Source organism: Polyodon spathula, chromosome 11 (assembly GCF_017654505.1).
Source record: "Polyodon spathula isolate WHYD16114869_AA chromosome 11, ASM1765450v1, whole genome shotgun sequence".
NCBI lineage: Eukaryota > Metazoa > Chordata > Actinopteri > Acipenseriformes > Polyodontidae > Polyodon > Polyodon spathula.
This window is the reverse complement of record NC_054544.1, coordinates 26,324,150-26,337,307: the sequence shown is the minus strand read 5'-3', so window position 1 is coordinate 26,337,307 and position 13,158 is coordinate 26,324,150. Positions and strand designations below refer to the sequence as shown.

The 13,158-nt window shown below is 39.8% G+C and overlaps 1 protein-coding gene across 4 annotated transcripts in view; it reads left to right on the top strand.

The window, feature by feature from the left end:
• LOC121323270 (transmembrane protein 198-B-like) overlaps positions 1–13,158 on the top strand; it is a 109,035-nt gene that overhangs the window by 6,909 nt on the left and 88,968 nt on the right. Inside the window, exon 1 of one of the 4 annotated variants that reach the window (XM_041264240.1) lies at positions 4,754–4,811. The exons of the other annotated variants lie outside the window; for them this stretch is intronic. The gene's annotated coding sequence lies outside the window, so the exon portion shown is untranslated. Of the gene's footprint in view, positions 1–4,753; positions 4,812–13,158 lie in introns of those variants that run through there. 4 annotated transcript variants of the gene reach the window in all.

Genomic DNA, 13,158 nt, shown 5'->3' with positions numbered 1-13,158 from the left:
ACTGATAGCAGTCATTCCAAGTAGATTTGTATTGTAGTGACTCGCATATCTTTTTTAAAATTTATTCTGTGTGAAGGTGCTTTTTGGTTCAGTTGCCTGCCATAGATTTACGTCACACTAGATCAACCAAAGTGTCTTTATATTAGTGAGTGCCAGCATAATGATGTAAACCAGGGGTCTCTGCCCCTTGTCCTGGAGAGCCCCAATCCTGCAGGTCTTATCTTTACATCGTCAATAGTTCAGTTAAGAAACTGAGAGCTTGGTTGGAAATCCAAAGACTCTACAGCTTTCCAGGACCAGGATTGGAGACCCCTGATCTAAACAGAGTGGCTAAACTACTGTATGGCAGAATGGAATTCAATTTGATTGTAGGACACTGCTGAAACTAAAACTGAGTCAAAGTCTTGCACACAGCTACAAGCTGGCCTCTCTGTGTATGAGAACTCCCCCAGAGCACTTGCCTCAAGCCAGACACTGTGGGTCAGTTAGGCCAGGGAGAGAACCCACAACCTCAGTCTGACCCAGTGGAAACGACATTTGCACTATGCTTCCAACATGAAGAGCACGGCCCTGTTTGCTCATTCAAGGCAATAATTTATATCACCAGTAGCACTTTAAAGAAAACATTATTCTGACTGTATTAGCACCATTAAATATTCAAGCTTTCTGTTCGAACAGGTTTGCATGACATTGGGGCTGCCAGAGATACCTGCTAATTGGTTTTTGGTTATGGTTTGGGTATGCCTTCTGGAAACAGGATGTGGCATTTGGCGATAGTGTAACAGCATGGGTTTTGATATGTGTGTCTGCAATCTCACTATGGTTAAGTAATTATTAGGCTTACTGTAACTAGCTAGGAAAGATGTTTAACAGTACTTCAGTACGGTTAATGAGGTTAGCTATCCCTTACAGAGACTGGGCCCTGGCAGTGATGTATTACTACAACGTACAACTGTAAAAAAATGTAAAACTGTATGCTATTAGGTGATACCTGTGGGGAGAAAACTAAAAACCCTGCTACCCTGAGAACCAGTTTAGGTCAGACAGTTGAGTAAAAACTACAGATTCCATTTCTCCTGTCATACACGATTTTATATAGTGTCATACTTCGGGCTATAGTTCTGCTGCTCAGCAGATGCTTGCAAACAGCTGCCTTCATTTAAGACCTGGTTTTGCAGGGCTCTGTCAGGTTACAGGAGGTGAAGGGGTCAGAGCTTTATCATGGGTCTGTCAGGTTACAGGTGAAGGGGATGGAGCTATCTCACAGGGGCCTGTCAGGTTACAGGAGGTGAAGGGGTCGGAGCTATATCACAGGGGTCTGCCAGGTTACAGGTGAAGGGGATGGAGCTATGTCACAGGGCTCTGTCAGGTTACAGGTGAAGGGGATGGAGCTATATCACAGGGGTCAGGTTACAGGTGAAGGGGATGGAGCTATGTCACAGGGCTGTGTCAGGTTACAGGTGAAGGGGATGGAGCTATATCACAGGGGCCTGTCAGGTTACAGGAGGTGAAGGGGTCGGAGCTATATCACAGGGATCTGCCAGGTTACAGGCGAAGGGGTTAGAGCTATGTCACAGGGCTCTGTCAGGTAACAGGTGAAGGGGATGGAGCTATATCACAGGGGTCTGTCAGGTTACAGGTGAAGGGGATGGAGCTATCTCACAGGGGCCTGTCAGGTTACAGGTGAAGGGGATGGAGCTATATCACAGGGGTCTGTCAGGTTACAGGTGAAGGGGATGGAGCTATATCACAGGGGTCTGTCAGGTTACAGGTGAAGGGGATGGAGCTATATCACAGGGGTCTGTCAGGTTACAGGTGAAGGGGATGGAGCTATATCACAGGGTTCTGTCAGGTTACAGGTGAAGGGGATGGAGCTATCTCACAGGGGTCTGTCAGGTTACCGGTGAAGGGGATGGAGCTATATCACAGGGTAGAGTCCTGCATCGGGTCGGGTTGGAATTTGAACTTTTTCGCGGTTTGCGGTTCAGGTGCGGGCCAAATAAAAAAAATAAAATTGGGTCTGAATTTGAATCACCAAAAACGTTTTCTGTCCTTTTAGCGTAGTCGTCTGTAACCCTTTCCCACATAACATATTAGAAGGTACCAGTATTTCCTGCAGTAAAGCAGGAGGCGATTAGGGAGGAGTGCATCATCTCTGCGAAAGCACAGGTGTAGCTCCCTTTCAACTGGTGGCATGAAGGGAATAGACAGGTATTTTATAGTAAAGTAAGTACAGATAGTTAATGTTACAATTTTAAAATAAATGCAGACAACTAGAGAACGCTAACGCTGTATAGCCTATTGTATAAACTCAATCTGTGGAGAATGGTAGAGACGTGTGTGAATGTGACATCGTGAGAGAGTCAGTTGACGCAGGCAGCAGGTAAATGACAAACACTTGCGGGTTTGGGTTGGGTTGCAGGTCTTATTAAAGCAGGTCGGGTCGCGAGTAAGAAGACTGTGTTATGGTTTCGGGTCAGGTCTTGTAGTGGGTCTGGGTCGGAAGTGGGTCGTAAAAATTGGAACCGTAGCGGACTCTATCACAGGGGCCTATTGGATTACAGAAGGTGAAGAGGTCAGGGCTATATCACAGGTCTCTGTCAGGTTACAGGATGTGAAGTGGTTGGAGCGATGTGACAGGGGTCTGTCAGGTTACAGGTGAAGGGGATGGAGCTATATCACAGGGGTCTGTCAGGTTATAGGAGGTGAAGGGGTCAGAGCTACAGTATCGTGAAAATGTATTTGCCCCCTGTCTGCTTTCATGCATTTTTGCACATTTTTCACATTGAATTTGGTCAGATCTTTTTGTGGGTTGTAGTAGTATATAGAGGGAGTCTGAGAGAAAAAATGACACCAAAGTTTGATGCTTCTTTCATTTGTTTGGTGTGCAAGGTAATCAAACATGCAATCTTCAGGTGTGAAAAAGTTATTGCCCCCCCTAGTTAACTCAACCCAATTAAACAGATAATTTGGGTCAGCAGTTTGAATACTTTGGTCAACAATCAGGCCTGATTTGGGCCAGCCCTGCCCAATATAAATCTGACTAACTTTGGCCCTTACCATCAGAGTGAAGTTGTCAGCACACAGGTTCCAGAGGCACATCACGCCACGATCAAAAGAAATTCCTGAAGATCTCCGGGGGGAAAAAAGTTGTTGATGCCTATCAGTCTGGAAAGTGTTACAAAGCCATTTCTAAGGCTCTGGGGCTCCACTAAACCACAGTCAGAGCCATATTGTCTAAATGAAGAAAGTTTGAGACAGTAGTGAATCTTCCCAGGAGTGGCTATCCTGCCAAATCTCTCCAAGAGTAAGGCGTACAATTGTCCAGGAAGTCACAAAGAACCCTAGAACATCATCCAGGGATCTGCAGGCCTCACTCGCCTTGGCTAAGGTCAGTGTTTATGACTCCACCATCAGAAAGACACTGGGCAAAAATGGGATTCATGGCAGAGTAGCAAGGCGGAAACCACTGCTCACTAAGAAGAACATGAATGCTCGTCTCAAGTTCGCCAAAAAGCACCTGGATGATCCTCAAGAGTTCTAGAACAATTTTCTATAGACAGATGAGTCAAAAGTGGAACTTCTTGGCCAACGTGGGCCCCGTTATGTCTGGCGAAAACCAAACACTGCATTCCACAGTAAGAACCTCATACCAACGATCAAGCATGGTGGTGGTAGTGTCATGATTTGTGGATGCTTTGCTGCATCAGGACCTGGACGACTTGCCATCATTGAAAGAACCATGAATTCTGCTCTGTATCAGAGAATTCTACAGGATAATGTCAGGCCATCCGTCCGTGAGCTGAAGCTGAAGCGCAGCTGGGTCATGCAGCAAGACCATGATCCGAAACAACACAAGCAAGTCTACATCAGAATGGTTGAAGAACAAGAAATTTAAAGTTTTGGAATGGCCTAGTCAAAGTCCAGACCTAAATCCCATTGAGATGTTCTGGCAGGACCTGAAACGAGCAGTTTACGCTCGAAAACCCACAAATGTCACTGAGTTGAAGCAGCTCTCCATGAAGGAGTGGGCCAAAATTCCTCCACTGTGCTGTGAGAGACTGATCAATAACTACAGAAAGCGTTTGGTTTCAGTTATTACTGGCGTAACCAGTTATTGCGTCTAAGGGGGCGATTACTTTCTTTAATAAATAAATAAGTATCAAAATGTTGTTATTTGTTCACTCAGGTTCCCTTTTATCTAATATTAGATTTTGGTTGAAGTGCCAAAAATATGCAAAAATGCAGAAAATCAGACAGGGGCAAGTACTTTTTCACGGTACTGTATATCACGGGTCTGTCAGGTTACAGGAGATGAAGGGGTCAGAGCTTTATCACGGGTCTGTCAGGTTACAGGCGAAGGGGTTAGAGCTATGTCACAGGGCTCTGTCAGGTTACAGGTGAAGAGGATGGAGCTATATCACAGGGTTCTGTCAGGTTACAGGTTTAGGGGTCAGAGCTATATCATGGGTCTGTCAGGTTACAGGAGATGGAGGGGTTAGAGCAGTGTCACAGGGCTTTGTCTGTCGGTTACAGGAAACATATTTATTTAGGCCTCAGGGAAGTTCGTTCTTCAGAATATTAAAATGATTAGAAAGTGTAACTGCTTCTGCTCTGGAAGGACACATTGTTACAGCAGTTGAGAAATTGCTTTTCAGAGACAGGTTGCACTTATTGATGTATTTCATTATTTATGTTTTACACATGGTCAAAACGTTGTTTTCGTGCAGTGATGCAATTTGTTTTCTTGCAGTTGCAGCACAAAACGTGGGTCCTTGACCTGGCGCTGATCTATCTAAGCGGACTGTAAGGTAATCCGTTAGTAACAAAGCCTGTTTAATGTATCAACATAGAGTTGACAGCAGCTACAAGGTCCCTGTAGCAGCGGACACTATGAACTGTACAAGTGCAGTGGAATGCGGACACTCCCAGGCTTACACTGGACTGCCCATATTGGACAGGTTTAGGGGTACAGTATTGAGGACTCTTGTCATATGACTCTGAGATCCTGATAATTTAGTTTGTCTCAATATTACACACTCTTATTTTTAATTTTTTATCCTGCCCTTAACAACACTTTTTATAAGTTGTGTAGTCTTGGGGGTTGATTTGATCATTCTAGACCCTACCAGAAATGGCTACAGCTGTTTTTAGAGCATTTTACAGAATTAACCTGGATCTGTGGTTATCAGGAAGAATGTTGATGCCATCCAAGTAAAATGCTCTAATAAAATCCAGCTGTGGCTGCTCCCTGCGGGGTTCCAATCATGTCCTGTCTCTAGTCCATTTTTTGCATGAGGTAAGAAGTATAACTAAAGCAAAACATGTCAATGTTTAATCAGTGAAGTAACACTAGCAATACATTAGTGTCGCAAGAATGTGCTATGCCTAATAGCTTGTTCAAAATGAACCCTGGATTCTGTTCCTACACAGCCTTTGTAAAGAGATTTCATGTTAGTCGGAATACCTGAACTGTAATTACATCATCTGTTTGCATTGTCGCTGCATCTTTACCGATCAAGTGTGGATTTCATTTGTTAATTCAAGTGACTCATAACTAAGTGCTAGCAAGTCAATCCAGTGACCATGTTCTGTATTGTTTTTATTATAGCATGTGACACAAGAAATGTAACTATTACTAGAAATGTACTGTCACTTTTTAAAGCATTAATATGTTTTTAGAGTGCATTACATATTCTTTATAACAAATAAACAAGGCTGGGTTTTGTAATGTGCGTCAAGGTTTACAGTGCAAATTTAACATACCTGTGTGAAGGTAACTGTTCACTGTTTGAGATGTGTTGGAATTTTCCTTCAATAGAATAAACAGTTGACAAAAGGTCCCTTTTCCAAGCATTAACCCTCACAATCCAGACAAGTTGTATGTTTTTCATGTAACTTAATTGGTTCTAATGGGGTGTTTCCACGGTTTAAAAAATTGATTTAAGTTGGATTAACGCTGCCTGAATTTATTGGAAACGCTCTTGTCATGGTAGGTAAATGAGATGAAAGTTGTGTCCAGTTTATTTGATGGGCAATATGTTTGATGTATTAAAATGGCATCTATTCTTCCTATAATGGTCAACCCGATTTACAGGATTACAGAGAATTGTGTCTTTTCCAAAATTCAGTAAGACTTTCAACACAAAGACAAAAATACTTTTATATTTCTGTCAACAACGTGTCACAGCATGGAAGCTGAACCCAGAAATGGCTGCGAAGAGAGTGCCTCTGGCAAGGCACAGACTGCGCTTTTAAATTGAAGGTATTATTTACAGGATGCTGCTTTGTGAATACATGAACCTGACATTTCAATGCAGCAATCCAGTGAAATTACAAAGAAAAACCCCACCATAGACGCCAAGGTATTACCGGATTAGAAAAAAACGTGTTGTGCAGTTTATGCCACTTTTTGGTCAGTCTACTTGTGATGTTTTTTTTTTTTTTTGTTTTGTTTTTTTAAAGTGAAGTCTACTGTTTAGAAGCATTTCAAGACAAACTTTCCCTGGCAAAAAAATTAATGTTTTTTTTTTCTTTTGATTTTAATGTTGATAACCCATTTTTTTTTAGATTTTAGGGCTGCTTTGTTAATTTTTAGGTTAGGGTTAATAAAAACCTGATTTGAATTTGCTAAACATTACTACAGTAACAATCTGAACTGATTTCAAGCATATGATCGCCTGGGTATTGATCATCCATTGGGCTCTGGTGTTTGATTGATCATCCATAGTGCTCTGGTGTTTTAGCTGGCCTATTATATGTTATTAACTAACAGTTAAGAGAAAACAAAGAATGTACATTAAAATTTTTATTAGCTTTAACAGTTAATAAACCAAAATGGCCCTTAAAATAAAGCATAACCTAGATTTGAACAGAAGTGTTATTAGTTATTTATTGGACATGCACAATCTATTCATTTGTGAAACTATTAAAACATGAAGATTGATAAACATATTTATAATGATATAAATGAAGTGCTTATAGCCGGGAGCACTTTTAACGGAAAAATAAACTTGCCTTACATTAAACATATAATACGACAAAGAATTTGAATAATGTGTTGTCTTTCGTTGACTGTATCTGGCTGCTCTTTTTTATGTTCTACATTCTTTTTCATTTCTGTTTTTTATTCTGGTAAATTACCGTGCTTATTTAGGCACTCTACGATTTGACTGGGGAAAGATAACGCAGGGTTGTTGGAGTTCACTAAAAAAGACGGTAACCTTTTCCTTTTATCTTAATTTCCTTATTGATCTTATTGCTTCATTTAAAATTGTTTTCTTTATGTTAAGTTTTCAGGGCATTTTGTTAATTTGTCTATTTTTAGTTTTCGCTCTTCAACATTTTTTTAATGCAACTGTTTAATGTTTACTATTTAATGCAAATGTTTAACCGTTTTATTTTATTTTTTTTTACAAAACAGTACTCGCACATGTTTTGGTCACCATCATAACTGTTGCATGAAACCGGAGTGTAATAATCCAGCACCGCTGCACTTAAGCATTTGTATGTCAGCTGACAATGTTCAGTTGATATCCCATCACTAGGGTCCTGCGTTTTACGAGATCTTTTTTCTTCAGTTGTAATTTAACTGCTATCCTCTAGATGTCCCTGCAGCCACTGCAGTTATAGTAGTTGAATTCACAATTAAGAAATCAACACATTACACTTTGACTAATTAGAAGAGCTAATTATGATTCGTATAAATGGTAATTGAATAAATTGATGCGTTAAAAGAAGAATCGAAATACCTAAACATAGGGTCAAAGACATCGCAATCAAAAAGCATTTCAATGAGTGAACGCACGCAACAATATCCACCTGGTGTTCTGTACACTGGTGGGTATAATTTATTTTGCACAACAGTAAACCGACATCTATCAACAGAAAAACACAGAAAACGAAAGTCTGAGATTGACAGCTATGAGGCGGTATCCTCAGGTAAAAAAACGTAAGGAGAACAAAAATTGTGAACGCCGTCGAGATGTTATTTCAAGCATTCAAAATTCTAAAAGATTGACAGTGTACGCAAGGGACTTTTTCAGCCTGAAAAAAGAAACAAGGACCAGGGGTCACAAATGGAGTTTAGAAAAAGGGGCATTCAGAACAGAAAATAGGAGACACTTTTTTACACAGAGAATTGTGAGGGTCTGGAATCAACTCCCCAGTAATGTTGTTGAAGCTGACACCCTGGGATCCTTCAAGAAGCTGCTTGATGAGATTTTGGGATCAATAAGCTACTAACAACCAAACGAGCAAGATGGGCCGAATGGCCTCCTCTCGTTTGTAAACTTTCTTATGTTCTTATGTTCTTATTTTTGATTTTGACAGGGGGATTTGTTTGTGCTAATGTTCCCCTGGAAAAATTGATAATCCCAAATTCAGAGCTGTTGAATTTAAGAAATAAAAGAGAAAAAAAAAACACAGAAGAAATTGCAGGCTTCTTTTTTTCGAGTCCAGATAAGTATAGTGTATTGAAGATAAAAGTTCTGAGTTGCAAAGTTACAACCAGACATCTCAAAGGTTACATGGTGACAACAGTTTGCAGGTATCCTCTTTCCAAGCATGGAACTGAGCAATACAAAGAACATTTCAGTATTCTCTGTTTAAATGCAGTCTCTGAATGGCATCATGATTTTTCCTTAAACCAATCAGAGAAAGACACAAATCTCTTTTCACTTGGTTAATTGTCCATTTGCCTTAACACTAGCTTCAAAGCATCTGGTTCAGTCCAGTTTATCTTTGAAGTAGTCAGTTTTTATAACCATCATAAAATCAACTGTAACTTCCCAAGAAAATCTGTTCCACATCCAGCCTGCCAAGATGTCCAACAACATGCTGGCACATCCAAAACAAAAACAGTGATCTACTCCAAGTGTCAAATGCCTTTCATGTTAGAACTGGACATCACAGGAGAGGCCAACACCTATTTTAAAATGCCTTGGAGGTCAGCCTTGTCCTAGCAAGGACAAAGTGGCACAAGAGGCACACAGCACAGATGCTGCAATAAACAAACTGTAAAAACCTTCCATGACGTTTCTGAAAAACCCGGATCAATGCAAAAACAAACCACGTTTTCTTCAACCAGCTCTGATGGCAGTAAGGATATTCGACCCATATCAAGTGGGTCTGTAATCCTTCCCATTATATTCTATTCCAGGATTTGATGCTGACTGTAAATCAGAAATGGACAAATACCTACCATATGCAAGAGAAAATGCCAGTAAAATGACATTGAACACATTTTGGATTTAATTATTTCCCAGTTTATCACGAAAGGCTAGAATATATTTATCAGTTGGTACCAATTCTGTAGATGCTGAAATAAGTGTTTCTTATGGCCAGGTTTTTACAGAACAACATCAGTCTATGAAAGAAAGCAGGGTTAACCAACTGACAATGCTTAAGTCTAATAGCAACATTTAATGCATGGTCTTTCATGAAACTGTAAGTGACACTTAATGTGCTACTTGCGAACAACCTTGCATTATTATTATTATTATTATTATTATTATTATTATTATTATTATTACTATTTATGCTATATTTGTAATATATGTTACTGCATTGATGTTATGATTTCAGTATTTTAAATAAATTGTTCCAGGAATCAGTGATGTTTTTTTAAATATTTTGTTGACAAATGATGTGTTCCTACTAGTAAACTGAAACATTTAAATGATTTATTTACACATTCTAAGAAATAACATTGAATAAGATGTATTAGTAATAAAGGGATGCATGACTAAATAAATGCAGGGAGCTGCTGCTGCCGCCTAATCAACGAGTCAATGCACTTTAATATAATGACTAATTGAGATGATTAAAGGAATGGGGATGATTATTAATCAATAAGTGGTTTAATTAAGACTACATGACCGCCTTGCAGTGGGAGGAACAAAGTGCATCCTAAGAAAGCGGGTTGCGTAAAAAGCAGGGCCCTACCTATCGTGACTTTCTTCTTAAAGGCATACAGCCTCTATATATGAACCCTCAATATCTCTCACAAGCACCGGGGTACATATTGTTATGATATTACTACAAAAGCAATACGCTATTTTTTATTTTTTTTTGGTGCATGCGTATACTTACTATGCACTATATATCACCTTACAGTACAATAATACAACAAAAAATAGACTGTGATAATACCTGAAAATAATCTTAATATTTTTTTATTAAAGTAACCAGTGAAATTATAGGATTAGGCTGTGGCTTGCGCCGATCGGCGGCTTATTTTGACCCCCTGCATTCATTGTCACTATTTTTAGCACCAATTTTCTAAATGATTTGTACCCATGTTGGCACCTCGCAGGTATGAGTCCTATGAAAATGCTGCAGTACAGGCATGAAAACAGATTAGCCGGCAGGTAATTCCGTGACGGTTGCTTCTGGTGAGCGCAGCTTTTGCAGGCTGAAACTGATCAAGACGTGTTTGCGCTCAACGATGACTCAAAAGTTTGTCAAATTTGTCCATACACTGTCAAATAAGAGTGAAGTTGCCAGAAATTTAGAATACTCAGATTTTATAAGTTTGCTGCTGAAGTAGGAAAATGTATTGTAGTGTGTGTTCTTACATAATTTAGAACATAAAATGAAAAAAAAAAAGTATTTAATAATGCCCAGAGGTTAATTTATTGAATAACAAGTGGCATTGTCAGTGGGATTTGTTTTTTAAATTATTATTTTTTTCTACCTGGTTATTCTCGTTGCTGACCTGTCAGAACCCACTTAGTCTGACATGGCAGTATTTTTCAATAGGTTTACTGGGGCATGGTCATTTTAGAAAAGTTAATACATGATATGTTTGAAGTAGACTGGAATTCTGAGTGCTTTGAAGTTGTGAATTATGTAAAATGATAGTCTAACAAACTGAGACAAGTATTCATTAATATTTTAATATTATTTACCGTATCTTAATGTTAGTTTATGTAGGTGCATATGATTACATGATGCACCTATATACGGTTGCTACTGTAGCATTCATTTGATGTTCTGGACTTCGCACTTCATCATTACCGCCTAGGGCCCCACTCATCCTAAGGCCAGCCTTGCCTGTAGTAGTGTTCCTGGCCTGCTTAGTGAAGGCGCTGTATCCTACTCTGACACTATGTCACGGATTGCTCTGTGGTGATGTTAGGCCAGGAATTAGACGGACAACAGTGCTTGGGTATGTAAGCGCTGCTGCGCGTTTAATAATAAATAAACAAAACACTGGTACAGAACAGCACTATGGCCAAAATAAACAGACACATAACAAACAAACAAACGAGTATTGTGCTGGTTTATATCCAGCATGTGTAGCAATTGTTTACTTATAGGTTTCATTTTAGATTTCACTCCTGCTAAAGACTCCCATTCCACTTCTGTACATGCCAACCCTGAGTGAGTGAATTGTGCCTCTATATATACAGCTGTGCCAGGGCACAATTGTTAATTAATCATTCACATGAATATCGGCACATGAACGAATTTGTGCAATCCCTGCGCTCACATGTGAATACACACTGTACTCTGCATGTGAACTGATTGTGTAATCCCTCTGCCTAAATACAAATATACATTTTAAATCACTTGTTTATACCCTGTTTTCTTTTTTCCCCACATAACGTCATACTCACTATCACAATCGTTCATTTTTAAAAAAATGTTTTCTTACACACTGGCCCCTCTTGCAGTTTTTCCAGTTTTCTTTCTACAAGTTGTTCTTTGTTGACTAGGTTGGGTTGCTCTTTTTTTTTCTTTTTCATCATCCATTTTCGTTTCAGCCTCTCAAAGTGCTCAAACGGAAAACCCACCACTTCAAATCTCTGGTTAAATTTAGTGTCAAGGCGCAACATAGCTGTCGTGGTTTCAAGAATTTTTTTTTGTCATGCAGCGTGCGCAAGCGATCTAGTCTGCAAGCAGCACAATGAATCCTTATTGTTAAAGGCACAAGAGCATCTGCAAGATGGACGGCTCTGGTTTTTCAGCTGGGCAGCGATAATTACAGGCAAGCTAATGCAAAATCTGCAGAAATGCATTGACTAATGCACGTATCTGTTTTTTAAGTCGAGGTGAAAGGTTGTTAATCTTATACCCTGTTTACAATAGCCACTTTTAAGCCGACTCTGAGACACATACCCTGCATGCAAGTCATGGTGATCTACTTTTTCATTATACTGATGGTTCTATTGCGACTAACATACTTGATTGACGTTGTGAATTATGCAGCTATTGAAAGAATTTTTCAGCGTTTTCAGATTTGCGTAATGGAATTTGCGCCATTAAAAGTATTTTAATGGGATCTCCCTAATCTAAATAATGCTTAGCACTGGATTCATCCCATTTTATTTTCACGATGAGGATGGAGTACTGTGCTTTTTAACTGTACATGAGTCCCAAGAGTTCTATTTAAAACTGTAAAGCATTTCGAGGTTCTGCTGGATACAAGCCTATTAAAGACTTCCCCTGTGGAGTAAGAAGACAACAGTTAAACAATATAATTAGTCTCCTGCCTGTTCAGTCAGATGCCTAGCCAGAGAGAGTGGAAGCTGCAGGTCTAGCATTAACTCCCCCCAGGGCACACCTTCTGGTTCTGTACACGGTAATGGGCGGCACACCTGGTTCTGTACACGGTAATGGACAGCACACCTTCTGGTTTTATACATGGTAATGGACAGCACACCTTCTGGTTCTATACACGGTAAAGGATGGCACACCTTCTGGTTCTATGCACTGTAAAGGACAGCCACTTTACCCTTGTCTGCTGTGGTTCCTCAGGTCCCTTTGTGTTGCAGTGGAAATTTGAATGTTTACATGGTTCTTTAAGTAATATAAAAGAAAACAGTACACACAGTTGTTCCATTTCAGGCTAGAAGCTACATAATCTTTACCTGACTTTAAATATTCAGCTTCAGAAGTAACACCGCAACTTTATACAGTGTTTCGGGTCCTGCAAAATCTCATGGCACTCTCCACTTTCACCTGTTACCTGGGATCGCAGCCATATTAGGGTCATGTGACTTTTTGTTGTCTAGAACATGAAGACCTAGTGCTTCTAAACATTGTATATTGTCGAAGCCACATCTCTGAAAGGGTCTGAGGCAGGGATATATAAACCCCAAACTCAGTGTTTTGGTGACCATGCCACTGACCCCTAATGAAGTTCCTGTTGCG